The following is a 14,715-nucleotide window of genomic DNA, read 5'->3' on the forward strand; positions in this document are numbered from 1 at the left end:
AGTCTGCATGAATATGCTCAGAATCTAATATTCAACATTCTGTTACATTGTAAGTGAAGTCCAGCTACAAAATAGACTTAATATATTGAATTTATTTGTACATATGCAGAGTATGGTATTTGTGTATAAAATCTGCTTTATTACTATTTTTTTTCAGCTCTGATGAGTAGAATATTAAATGTGTTATGGAAATGCAGATTATTGCTTCTATAGGAAGATAATTATGAAAATAAAACCTGAAACTATATAAATATGATGATTATTTGTATTATTTATTTTGTTTAGCTCGTTAATTTTCTTTTTTCCAGGGACACATTCTCTTAATTATATGACTTGAGCTTTATTTTACAAAGACAGTATTTTGTAAATACTGTCTTTGTAAAATTTTATTTGCAGTTGTCTTTTCCGCTCTTTGGGAGTAAGGTATCTTTGGAAATTTAAACTGTTTGAGCTTCTCAAAATACTAGTCATTCAGTTATCATAATACTATAATATGTTGCTGTTTGGTGAGATGGAAGACTAAAACATCTTTCAAGAGAGTAATTCTTTGATTGGGTTGAGATAAAACCATGTAAGATTAGGAGACTAAGAGTACTGATGTGAACTTGTTTACATAATTAGCACCTTAATTACTAGCAAATTTACTTATAATCAGACATTTATTGGATGCTAACTATGTAATATTATCCCTGTCTTTCATGGAATGGAAATTAATAATAATGTGATACTTGGATTTAGGAGAAGTTGGAGTAAGAAAGAATGCAGAAGTGGCCCTCAGACATAGTGTGATTGTGTATTTCTTCCAGGACACTTTGGAGTGTCCTGAATGTGGTTTGTAGTCATTATTGTGTTTGTAGCAGCAAGAAGAGATAGCCAGGAAGGATAAGCAAAGTCCACCTTCCCCTGTCACCCACCTCCCCTTTCATTTGACTCATCAAAAAAGGCTCAATAATGACTTTAATGTGATGAGTTAAATTTAAGGACATGAAAAACATCTTGAAAGTAAAAAGTACTGAGGCAGATACAAATTTTGAAAAAGGAAAGCAAACTCTCCACTCAGTTACCTTTATTCCGACAAGGTTTTGTGCTTAGAAACAACTTACATGGCATTTAATTAATACTCAGGGACACTCAATAAAATGCCCTTAGATAATTACCTTCACTTCACAAGCTTGGTTAATTTGCTCCCATAGAGTGACATTACCTTTACAGGTTTTGTTTTTATATCTGACTCTTAAATTTTTCAAGGGGCCTAATTTAAATAGCCTTAAAACTAAAAAATTTTTCTAAGTACTTAAGCAACTTATAAAGCTAGTAAATCCAACTTATACATGGTAATTTGAGCTTTCAAATTTTCAAATACTCTTTGTGAAAAATTCTTAATCACAAAGATTTAAAATGAAAATCAAAAGGTTAATATGTGAGATTTTGTTAAATGTTTTAAGAACCTTAAATATAAACCTGTGCAGATTATCATAATGATCATAAAATTTATTCCTAAACATAACTAGAAAGTGTTATCACTAAAGTTGACTTTATCAATATGAAATACTTATTTTTATACTTAACCCAGGGTAAGTCATTCAGCCAAATAAGAAGAACAAATATACCTTCTTGGGGGGGCCAAAATGGTTGGGACCGTGGCACAATTGGAGCACAAAGACTGAGATGTGTACTGTGAGTGCTGAATTCTTGCAGGAAGTTCTGTGCATACTCAGGTGAGCACATCAGCCTTTTTTTTTTAACTTTAGTTTTTGTACCATGTCAGTGGGGGACACCAGGACTGTGCCTTTGAGCTTGGAGTTCAGTTTCACAAAGCAGTGGACCATGGCATTTTAAAGTCTTCATCCTTAGGTTTATTATTATGGTATTTTGTAACCTATTTTAACATTTTGTAGTGGGATTTGAATAGAAAGAATTCTGCACCTATAACTAGGTTGAAGGTACTATCTTCTCCTACTTGATTTCGATGGAAGTATCGTTACTGTTCAGTTGGTTCCTGTGTCTTTTCATATTTCATGGATTTTAGGCCATGATTTAGTAGTCATATTGATAAATTTATAATTCAGTAGGCTTTATATTGATAAACTTACTGGAACAACCACCATTACAGACAACACGGTCTCATTACAGGGAAGGCATGACTTCATAGAAAGTTGATCAGTCAGAAAGGACTGTCTTATGCTGCAGTAATAAACAACCCTTGGATCTCTGGTTTCAAATGACAAAGGCTCATTTCCATTCATGCCACATGTCCACCACAGGTCAGCTCTGCCCCATGTCTGCCTCTCAGGGCAGAACAAGGGACCACAGATCCCAGTGGTAGGAGAAAGATGCACAGATCCCAGCAATGTGCTGCCCATCCCAGAGGTGAGACCCCTGACCTGCATTCATTCACCAAATCATAAAGGAGCCAAAGCCTTTGGACGCCTGTGAGCCAAGAGGGAGAGAAGAACCAGCTATGCTAGGGATTATACAACACTACTTATGCCTTAGAGCATTTGAAGTCAAATCAGAAGTTATTTTTGATTAACTTTTCCTAATTCTCAGTATAGGATTTTAGTAGAAAACAATATAGTCCTAAAGCAGTTGCTGTTACAGACATACAGGGTGGTGTCACCATATTATGTATAGCCCTGACAGTCGCTCTCCTATCCCCATTTTCAGGTGAGTAAACAAACCCAGAGGAATTAATTTACTCTGAATGTTTTTAGTGTCAATATTCCTAATAGATGCTGTTTGAACCAGCCTCTTGGTTTTTTTTGTCATTTATGTGAAAAGAAAAACAATAGTAGGCCAACCTGGAGTCTGAGCTTTTGATTTTTAAATAGTAATGTGAGCAATTTGGTGTTTAAAAACAAAGCAACATGGTTCAGACTGGCTGGTTTCCTAGCTCAGATGCTGTGGCTTTCATCCTGGGGTGATCTTAGGTCCAGATGTTCCTGCACTAAGAAGTTGGAACATCCAGGAAGATTGAAATCAGGGTCTCTGTCATTGAGATTTCTTTCTCCCTTTGCTTTTTTATGTCTCATACTTAAAATTTTTCTGTCAAATCTCAAAGTTTCTCTTAATCCTGATCCAAGTAGTAAACCATATTGTGGGGAGCAGCCTTGCAGAAGCAGCATCATGAAGTAAAGTTCAAGGCCTGAGCATGTAAAGAACAGCCCACAATTTGGACATCACTTGACTCTTACTACCTAAGAAATTCTCCCTGTTCTTTTGAAATGATACCCATCTTAAAATGGCATATATAATTTTTATTGTACTTTTGGAGAGCAGAATAGATTTATGCTTAAATTTTGAAAAACTGTTCACTGATAAAGCTATTATAGAAATTGCAAACTAGGAGAAGGATCCAAGATGGCCAAATAGGAAGAGCTCTGGAGTGCAGCTCACCAACACCTCTGCTGGCATACTGTGACTAGACTACTCCGTGCAGGGCAGGGCAGCTATGAAAAAAGGCAGCAGCACAACAGGAACTTATAAATAAAGCTGACCTTCCTAGGACAGAGCACCTGGGAAAAGAGGCGGTTATGAGTTCAGCTGCAGCAGACTTAAAGGTACCTGCCCAGCAGCTCTGCAGGAAACAATGGTGCTCCCAGCACAGTACTTGAGCTCCTACAAGGAACAGACTGTCTCCTCCAGCAACTCCCTGACCCCTGTATGCCCAAAGAAACACCACATAAAGGAGAGCTCAGGCTGACATCTGGCAGGTACCCTTCTGGGATGAGGTTAGCACAGGAAGAAACTGGCAGCAACCCTTGCTGTTCTGCAGTCCCTGTGGGTGATCCCCAGGTGAGCAGGGTCTGGAGTGGACCTCCAGCAGTCCTGCAGCAGAGGGGCCTGTTAGAAGGAAAACTAAGAAACAAAGAAATAGCTTCAACATCAACAAAAATGATGTCAACTCAGAGACCCTGTCTGAAAGTCACCAACTACAAAGATCATAGGTAGATAAATCCACAAAGATGGGAAGAAACCAGTGCAAAAAGGATGAAAACACCAAAAACCAGAATGCTTCTCCTCCTCCAAAGGATCACAACTCCTCACCAGCTAGGGATCAAAGATGGATGGAGAATGAATCTGATAATTGATGGAAACAGGCTTCAGAAGGTGGGTAAAAACTTCTGAGAGCTAAAAGAACGTGCTAACCTAATGCAAAGAAACTAAGAACCTAGAAAAAAAGGGTAGATGAGATGCTAACTAGAATAAACAGCTTAGCGAAGAATATAAACAACTTGATGGAGCTGAAAAACACAGCACGAGAACTTTGCGAAGCATACACAAGTTTCAATAGCCAAATCGACCAAGCAGAAGAAAGGATATCAGAGATTGAAGATCAACTCAATGAAATAAAACAAGGCAGCAAGAATACAGAAAAAAAGAATGAAAAGTAATGAACAAAGCCTCCAAGAAATAGGGGATTATGTGAAAAGATCTAATCTATGTTTGATAGGTGTACCTGAATGTGATGGAGAAAATGAATCCAAGCTGGAAAACACTCTTCAGGATATTGTCCAGGAGAACTTCCCCAACCTAGCAAGGCAGGCCAAAATTCAAGTCCAGGAAATACAGAGAACACCACAAATATATTCCTCAGGAAGAGCAACCCCAGGGCACATAATCGTCAGATTCACCAGGGTTGAAATGAAGGAAAAAATGCTAAGAGCAGCAAGAGAGAAAGGTTGAGTTACCCACAAAGGGAAGCCCATCAGAGTGGATCTCTCCACAGAAACCCTACAAGCCAGAAGAGAGTTGGGCCAATTTTCAACATCCTTAAAGAAAAGAACTTTCAACCTAGAATTTCATATCCAGCCAAACTACATAAGCAAAGGAGAAAGAAAATCCTTTATGGAAAATGCTGAGAGATTTTGTCATCACCAGGCCTGCCTTACAAGAGCTCTTGAAAGAAGCACTAAACAAGGAGAGGAACAATCAGTACCAGCCCCTCTAAAAATGCACCAAATGGTAAAGACCATTGACACAATGAAGAAAATGTGTCAACTAATGGGCAAAACATCCAGCTAACATCAAAATGGCAGGATCAAATTCACACATAACAGTATTAACCTTAAATGTAAATGGACTAAATGCCCCAATCAAAAGACACCGACTAACAAATTGGATAAAAAGCCAAAACCCATTGGTGTGCTGTATTCAGGAAACCCATCTCATGTACAAGGACACATGTACTCTAAAAATAAAGGGATGGAGGAAGATTTATCAAGCAAATGGAGAGAAAAAAAAAAAAAGTGTTGCAGTCCTAGTCTCTGATAAAATGGACTTTAAACCAACAAAGATCAAAAGAGACAAAGAAGGACATTACATAATGGTAAAAGGATCAATGCAACAAGAAGAATTAATGGTCCTAAATATATACGCACCCAATACAGGAGCACCCAGGTACTTAAAGCAAGTTCTCAACGATCTACAAAGAGACTTAGACTCCCACACAACAGTGGGAGACTTTAACACTTCACTGTCAATATTAGACAGATCAACAAGACAGAAAATTAAGAAGGATATCCAGGACTTGAACTCAGATCTGGATGAAGCAGACCTAATAGACATCTACAGAAATCTCCACCCCAAATCCACAGAATATACATTCTCAGTACGCATGGCACCTACTCTAAAATTGACCACATAATGGAAGTAAATCTCTCCTCAGCAAATGCAAAAGAATGGAAACCATAACAAACAGCCTTTCAGACTATAGTGCAATCAAATTAGAACTCAGAATTAAGAAACTAACTCAGAACTGCACAACTTCATGGAAACTGAATAACTGGCTCCTGAATGTCGACTGGATAAACAATGAAATGAAGGCAGAAATACAAATGTTACTTGACACGAATGAGAATGAAAATACAATGTACCAGAATCTCTGAGACACATTTAAAGCAGTGTCTAGAGGGAAATTTATAGCAATAAATGCCCGCTAGAGAAGTGAGGAAAGATCTAAAATTGACATCCTATTGCCAAGATTGAAGGAGTTAGAGGAGCAAGATTTAAAAAAACTCAAAAACTATCAGAAAACAAGAAATAACTAAGATCAGAGCAGAACTGAAGGAGATAGAGACACAAAAAATCCTTCAAAAAATCAATAAACCCAGGAGCTGGTTTTTTGAAAAGATCAACAAAGTTGACCACTAGCCAGATTAGTAAAAAAAAAGGGAGAAGAATCAAATAGATGCAATAAAAAACGATAAAGGGAATATCACCACTAACTCCACAGGAATACAAACTACAGTCAGAGATTACCACAAACAACTCTATGCACATAAACCAGTAAACTTGAAAGAAATGGATAATTTCCTGGACACTTGCACCCTCCCAAGCCTAAACCAGGAAGAAGTTGAAACCTTGAACAAACTAATAACAAGGGCTGAAGTTGAGGCAGCAATTAATAGCCTAACAATAAAAAAAAAGTCCAGGTCCAGACAGGTTCACAGCTGAATTCTACCAGACTTACAAAGAGGAGCTGGTACCATTCTTTCTGAAACGATTCCAAACAATCCAAAAAGAGGGAATCCTTTGCAAATCATTTTATGAGACCAACATCATCCTGATACCAAAACCTGGCAGAGACTCAACAAAAAAAAGAAAACTTCAGTCCAATATTCATGATGAACATAGATGCAAAAATCTTCAATAAAATACTAGCAAACCGATTGCAACAGCACATCAAAAAGCTTATCCATCACGATCAAGTAGGCTTCATTCTGGATATGCAAGGCTGGTTCAACATACGCAAGTCTATGAACGTAATCCACCACATAAACAGAACCAAAGACAAAAACCACATGATTATCTCATTAGATGCAGAGAAGGCCTTTGACAAAATTCAACAGCACTTTATGTTAAAAACTCTCAATAAACTAGGTATTGAAGGAAAACATCTCAAAATAATAAAAGCTATTTAGGACGAATCTATAGCCAATATCATACTGAATGGGCAAAAACTGGAAGCATTCCCTTTGTAACCCACTAGACAAGGATGCCCTCTGTTACCACTCCTATGCAATATAGTATTAGAAGTTTTAGCCAGAACAATTAGGCAAGGAAAAAGAAATAATGGGTATTCAATTAGGAAAGCAGGAAGTCAAATTGTCTCTATTTGCAGACAACATGATTGTATATTTAACAGACCCTATCATCTCAGCCCAAAATCTCCTTAAACTGGTAAGAACTTAAAAGTCTCAGGATACAAAATGAATGTGCAGAAATCACACACATTTCTATACACCAATAACAGAGAGCCAAATCATGAGCAAACTTCCATTCACAATTGCTACTAAGATAATAAAATATCTAGGAATATGACTAACAAAGGATGTAAAGGACCTCTTCAAGGAGAACTACAAACCACTGCTCAAGGAAATAAGACAGGACACAAACAGATGGAGAAACATTCCATGCTCATGGTTAGGAAGAATCAATATCATGAAAATGGCCATACTGCCCAAAGTAATTTATAGATTCAACGCTATCACCATCAAGCTACCAATGACCTTCTTCACAGAACTGGAAAAAGCACCTTAAACTTCATATGGAACCAAAAGAGAGCCTGCATAGCCATGACAATCCTAAGCGAAAAGAACAAAGCCAGAGGCCTCACGCTACCTGATTTCAAACTATACTACAAAGCTACGGTAATCAAAACAGCATGGTACTGGTACCAAAACAGAGATATAGACCAATGGAACAGAACAGAGGCCTTGGAGGCAACACCACACATCTACAACTATCTGATCTTTGACAAACCTGACAAAAACAAGCAATGGGAAAAGGATTTCCTGTTTAATAAATGGTGTTGGGAAAACTGGCTAGCAGTATGCAGAAAGCAGAATCTCAACCCCTTCCTGACACCTTACGCTAAAATCAACTCCAGGTGATTAAAGACTTAAACATCAGACCTAACACCATAAAAACCTAGAAGAAAACCTAGGCAGAACCTTTCAGGACATAGGCATAGGCAAAGTCTTCATGACTAAAACACCAAAAGCATTGGCAACAAAAACCAAAATAGACAAATGGGACCTAATTAAACTCCAGGGCTTCTGTAGAGCAACAGAAACAAGCATTGGAGTGAACCGGCAACCAACAGAATGGGAAAAAATTTTTGCAATCTACCCATCTGACAAAGGGCTAATATCCAGAATCTACAAAGAACTAAAACAGATTTACAAGAAAAAAAAACCCATCCAAAAGTGGGAGAAGGATATGAACAGACACTTTTCAAAAGAAGACATATGAGGCTAACAAACATGAGAAAATGCTCATTGTTATATTAGAGAAATGCAAATCAACCACATTGAGATACCACCTCACGCCAGGTAGAATGGCGATGATTAAAAAATCTGGAGACAACAGATGCTGGAGAGGATGTGGAGAAATAGGAACACTTTTACACTGTTGGTGGGAGTGTAAATTAGTTCAACCATTGTGGAAGACAGTGTGGCGCTTCCTCAAGGACCTAGAAATAGAAATTCTATTTGACCCAGCAATCCCATTACTGGGTATATATCCAAAGGATTACAAATCATTCTATTATAAACACACATGTACACATATGTTCATTGCAGCACTGTTTACAATAGCAAAAACCTGGAACCAACCCAAATGCCCATTGACGATGGACTGGACAGGAAAATGTGGCACATATACACCATGGAATACTATGCAGCCATAATAAACGATGAGTCTGTGTCCTTTGTAGGGGCATGGATGAATCTGGAAACCATCATTCTCAGCAAACAGACTCAAGAACAGAAAGTCAAACTCATAGGCAGATGTTGAACAATGAGAACACATGGACACAGGGAGAAGAGCATCACAAACGGGTCTGTTGGCGGAGGCAAGGGAGGGACAGCAGTGGGATGGGGAGGTCGGGGAGGGATAACATGGGGAGAAATGCCAAATGTGAGTGACGGGGGGATGGAGGCCTCAAACCACATTGTCATGTATGTACCTATGCAACAATCCTGCATGATCTGCACATGTACCCAGAACCTAAGGTACAGTAAAAATATTGAAACACTAAAAAAAAATATGAACCTGGGTTAAAGCATCTTTTGTTGTAAATTATTCTAATCATTCTTTTAAGAAGCACATTTGGTTTTCCTGTTTGGATTCTTTGAAGCTGATGGCAGTGGTGGTGTGTGGTGCTGGAGAGCGTGGCTCTGAGCGAGTCTGCCTGCCTTGGATTCCTGACTGCACAGCACAGCGGGCTGTGGGGTCAAGGCAGACGAGCTTCCTCATCTGATAACCTGGGGACAGTGGTACTCGCTGACAGGGCAGTTGTGGGGTTAGAGTTCACAGGTGCAAAGCTCTTGTAAAGAGTGCTTGCAAATGGTAGACAATAAACATTAGGATGATGGCTGAGAGAGTGAACTTAGTTCTTATTCTGACAAACTTTCCTGGTAACCAACACAATGCATTTCAGACTAAAGCATGTCATTTTAGCAGACTTTATTTTGTTTTCGACATGGCCTGATGGTGGCTGAGGACAGTCTGTGAGGAGCTTGTTCCCACGCCTAGGCACTCCCCAGATGGCCACAGCCCAGGGGTACAGCTCCCCAGGGGCGCAGCCCTCTGAGGATCTGGCTGTCGAGGTCTCTGCCTAGAGGCCCTTTTGCAGATTTTTGTCTGGGTCCTCTTCCACTCTGGTTTGTCACCTCGAGGCTGACATCTGCCTTCAGCTACAGCCTGGCCAGTGGCTCTGAACCTGTGCAGTGGAGCAGGTTGATGGCCCTGCACCTCCCGCCCCTCTGCCTTTCCACTCTGGAGGGCTTCCAGCAGCCATGCCTGAGAAGTGTGTCCCCACCCTCCTGGCCACGGGTGATTACTCCCAGATAGGTCTCTGACTCAGGCCAAGCAAATTAGGGCCCTCCCTAGGGAGCGTGGGGTTTGCTTCCACCACCAGATTCAGCCTGAACACTTGTACTGAGGATCTGTAAACTTAGCCTCTGGGGACTGGCTGTTTTCTCTCATGTATGTGGAATAACGAAGCTGCCGGGAACCCCCTAGTCCTCCAGTCACTGGGACACCCTCAGCCCTAGTGCCTGCTGCTCCCTGCTCTAGGGTTTCTGTGAGCATCTTGGAGCCAGGGAATATTTTCAATATCCGCTTGTGTGATTTCTCTCTCAGCATACTGAGTGGGACCTCAGGCTGGAGGGAAGGAGTGGTCGCAGGTTCCAATGTTCCCGCCCTACACATGCCCACTCCCATTGTGATTAATCAGTTTTTTAGAAGGTGCACCTGTGAGTTCTTTGGGTTTCTTTCAGGCAGCTTACTTTTTCAGCTTATCTGTTTTGAAGAGCTGGCATGACAAGATGTCTCTACTGAAAGGCTTCTACCCTGTGAAAGGTGGGAGACTGATGGCTCCTCTGCCACCTTTTTGGGACCTAGCCTCAGAGATTATACAGCATGGCTTTTTCCACCCACTGCTGGGTGGGCAGGAACAACTCAGGTTCAAGGAGAGGGGCACGAGGCCCCCTCTGGAAGAGCACGTGGGGCTGGAAATGCTGTGGCCACTTTGGGAGGTGCAGTCAGCCGCAAAGCTCCCTGTGTCATCAGCCCTGACCTCCCCTGAGCTCCAGACAACTGTGTCCAGCTGCCCGCCGCCACCTCTCACCCTGCCCCAAGCGGAATTCATTTCAGCCATTTCTCCTGTGTGCCTTGCCTCCGTCAGTGGCAGCATCATTTGCCTGGTTGCCTAGGGCAAAAACAGGACACTCCTCAGTTCCTCTCTCCTCCCCTTAATTCATATTCAGGCCATTATTAGCAAATTCTCCCTGCCCCACCTTCTGAGAGGGGACTCCTGCCGCTCCTTGTCACCTTTGTCCATCTCCCCATTGCTGTCTCTCTTTCTTTTTTTTTTTTTTTTTTGAGATGGAGTCTCGTTCTGTAGCCTAGGCTGGAGTGCAGTGGTGTGATGTCAGCTCACTGCAACCTGTGCCTCCTCAAGCAGTTCTCCTGTCTCAGCCTCCCTAGTAGCTGGGATTACATGTGCCCACCACCACGCCCAGCTAATTTTTGTATTTTTAGTAGAGACAGGATTTCACCATATTGGTCAGGCTGGTCTGGAACTCCTGACCTTGGGTGACCCACCCATCCAGCTCCCATTGCTGTGTCTTTCCCTGGCTTCTACACTGGCCTCCTGGTGTCCCCCTTACAACCCTGCAATCTGTGCTCACCGAGCAGCCAGTGATCTTTGAAAACATTTGTCAGATGATAGCACCCTAGCCCTCCGGTAGGTTCCTGGCCCACTCAGAATAAAATCCAGATGCTCTGCGGGTCCTATGGATTCAGCTCTTCACCCACATCTTGTCTTCCACCCACCCCTGTCCACCTTGGTGTCACTGCGGCTGCCACTCTTAGCTCCTGTGGCCGCAGGGCCTCCACACTTGCTGTTTCCTCAGCCAAGGATGCTCGCCAGCCGTTTTCCTGCGGGTTCCTGCTCAAATGCCACAACTCTCCCCAGCTACTCTACCTATCATCTCCTCCCTCCACCCCATATTGCTCTTGCTTTTGTTTGATTTGACTTCATAGCACTCCCCGGCTCTGGAAGTTGTGCTGTGTGTTGATGTGTTTGTTGTGTGTCTCCCCCGTTAAAGTGTGCTCCACGAGAGCCGTGATACCCTTCCTCCCTCTTCCTGGAACAGTGACTTTCAATAATTATTAATAACTATGTTAACAAAAGCACTCAGCAAATGCTGTTCTGTTTGTTTTGGTAGAAATTGGCAGGTCTTTAGTAATGCAGTTCCCACTTCTCATTTCTACTCACCAGTACTTACCCAACACTTTTAAAAACAAATAGATGTCATGCTACTCAGTTCTCGAGAATTTTATTTAACTTACGGGATTCTTTGTTTTCCCCAGCCCTCCACGCCTAATTTAGAGACTGAACGCACCCTACTAGATAGTAGGCCAAGGCGCATTTGGGATTTCAACATGTGCTTTGAGAAATACAGACGCACATGGAAATGCCTTCAGCTACCTGCCTCTCAGGACCCAGCGTAGATCTCTTCCATGATTCTTAGGTTCCAACTTTTCCAAATCTCAGAGCCAAACCATAAAGCTTTTATTGCCTGAAGCTGAGATTTGGCATTGATTTCACAGGAGTGACACATGAGGTGGGCAGTGATAGGGAAAGAAGAAAGTAGAAACGAAATTTGTCTGAACTACCCTGTTCAAATATTTGAGCCTATACACAGAAATCTTGCCTCTGCTCTTTACTGAAAATACTTCTATAGCCCTTTCTAGAAGTTGGGCTTCACAGTTCAAGATGTGGAGCAGCCTACAACTTACAATATTTCCACTGAAGATCTCGACGGAGCCAATAAGCACTGCAATGGCTTACATTGAATCCTATCTTTGGAAAAGTTATTTTCAAAATTGAACTTGTGTTTCATTTTTTTTTTTTTTTTTTTTGAGATGGAGTTTCGCTCTTGTTACCCAGGCTGGAGTGCAATGGCGCGATCTCGGCTCACCGCAACCTCCGCCTCCTGGGTTCAGGCAATTCTGCCTCAGCCTCCTGAGTAGCTGGGATTACAGGCACACGCCACCATGCCCAGCTAATTTTTTGTAATTTTAGTAGAGACGGGGTTTCACCATGTTGACCAGGATGGTCTCGATCTCTTGACCTCTTGATCCACCCACCTCGGCCTCCCAAAGTGCTGGGATTACAGGCTTGAGCCACCGCGCCCGGCCTGTGTTTCATTTTTTAAGTGAGATTTAGGTTCAGTCCTAAATAAAACAACAATCTGTGCTTAGTTCTGCAGTGACTAAGCCAAGTGTCCTTAGCTGCAGATTCTGAAGAACCACAAAACCACCACTGCGCCTATGATTCAGGCTCCTAAGTGAAGGTCGGTCTTGTGCCCTAGCCTCGGGACCCTGTCAGTCTTTGGAATGTTTTTGGTCATAGATTAATTGAGAACACACCTATTTGGAACATCTCATTCTCTTGTTCACATCCCTGGAGGCTTCATTTTCCGGAATGGGAAGCAAATCCCCCACCCAGCCTGAATGCCTCTCCTCCAGGATCTGTGCAGGAGAAAGACCAGAATTCTCTAAGCATCTGTCTTTTTTCCTGCCCCAGGTCTGAGTGCTTTTATGTTTCTATCATTGACTTAAGTGATAGGATGTAATTAGAAGTGATGCCAACAAAGTTTTGGTTTCTGATGAAAGAGCACTTGTTAGTACTGAGTACCCACACCATGATTCATATTTTCAGAGCTGAACACCGTCTTCAATAATGTAATGCTATGATCCTAACCGATTGATTTTCTTGACAAAAAGAGTGAGTTAATGTATCCCTGTTGTCAGAGAAGAGTGTAGACAGTACAAGAAGAGCAAGTGAGTGGAGCAAAGGTGCTAGCATAGCCCCACTGGGACACACGAGGCTCCTCACACCTCAGTTCTTGTTCTTGTAGTGAGCATGGGCTGAGAGTTTCCATGTGGACACACAGTGGCGAGCTGTGACCTCTGGCCCTCAGAGGTTCACTGTCCACCAGACCGTGGCTTTGTCGCAATCCCCTCAGCCCCTTACCTCCTCCGTGTGTCTTGTAGACGGTTGCAACCGAGACAGAAAATTCACAGGGACAGATTGCCCTGATGGTCATCAGAAATTCCAGTGAGAAGAGGGACAGTATGACAAAATTACTTGACCAAGTGGAAGTCAGAGTGACCCGGGCACCTGGAGGGAGTTCCCTGACATCTCTGAGCCACACAGCCACCTGGTCCAGGACATGCGTGTACATGTCCCCCACATGAGCTGACATGGTAGGGCTGCCAAGCGTTCCCAGCAGCTGCTGGCAATCCCATCCTGGTCCAGGTGACTCTAGCCAGCAATGACCCTGGAGTGTGGGGGGCTCTCCAGCCAGGCTGGCTATGTGATTTGCAGGGCCCAGTGCAAAATGAAAATGCAGGAAATGCAGAGACCTCCCTCTGCAGTTGCTCTGTTGACCTGTCAAGGTGTTTTTCGTTTGCTATTCCATGTGCTTCAGCAACTGACCCACATGGTTCTTGTATTGTGACGTGGCACAGGGTGTGCATCCACCTGTGGCCAGGCCATCTCTGATGGGGAGGGCAGCTGCACTTTCTGTGCAGGATAAGGAGTGGGCTGTCAAGGGCTCGTCATGGGGTGGACCATGCAGGAGGACACAGCCTCCACTGTCCCATCAAACTTAGCTTACAAAACATAAATTCTAAGTTATTGAGAAGTTCAAGGCACTCCCACATGCAGGCCCTTCAGAGTATGGCCCTTATGCACCTGCATGGCCCCCTGCCTATGGAGCTGCCGGTACTCCAGCACAAGGTGTCTGAGCCAAACCTAGGCATGTGGCATCTGGGTGGCATGGGCTTCAGGTGAGGCAGAAAAGGCCCCCTCTGGGGTGTGGCTTCCATGTCTGGACGTGCACCTGGGAGCCCCTTTCACCCCGGCCCTGGCTTTTATTCCATCCTGGCAGAGTTTGCCATGGGCTGTGAAGATCTTAGATCCAAGGTCCACCCTGGGAGGGTGGCAAGGGTCCTCACAGGCCACACAGTCATTCACTGAGGCCTTTCAGGTTCTTTACTGAAGAGCCAACAGAGGCAGATAACGTTTCGCATGCTGACAAGGGTCCCTTGTCTCAATAGAGCGTGTTTGATTTACTAAGCTCAGAGATAACCCTGGGAATGAAGGGAGGGCACCATCGTGGGGAGCAGGGGAAG

Source organism: Sapajus apella, unplaced genomic scaffold (genome assembly GCF_009761245.1).
Source record: "Sapajus apella isolate SASKATOON/1434 unplaced genomic scaffold, GSC_monkey_1.0 scaffold29, whole genome shotgun sequence".
Lineage (NCBI taxonomy): Eukaryota > Metazoa > Chordata > Mammalia > Primates > Cebidae > Sapajus > Sapajus apella.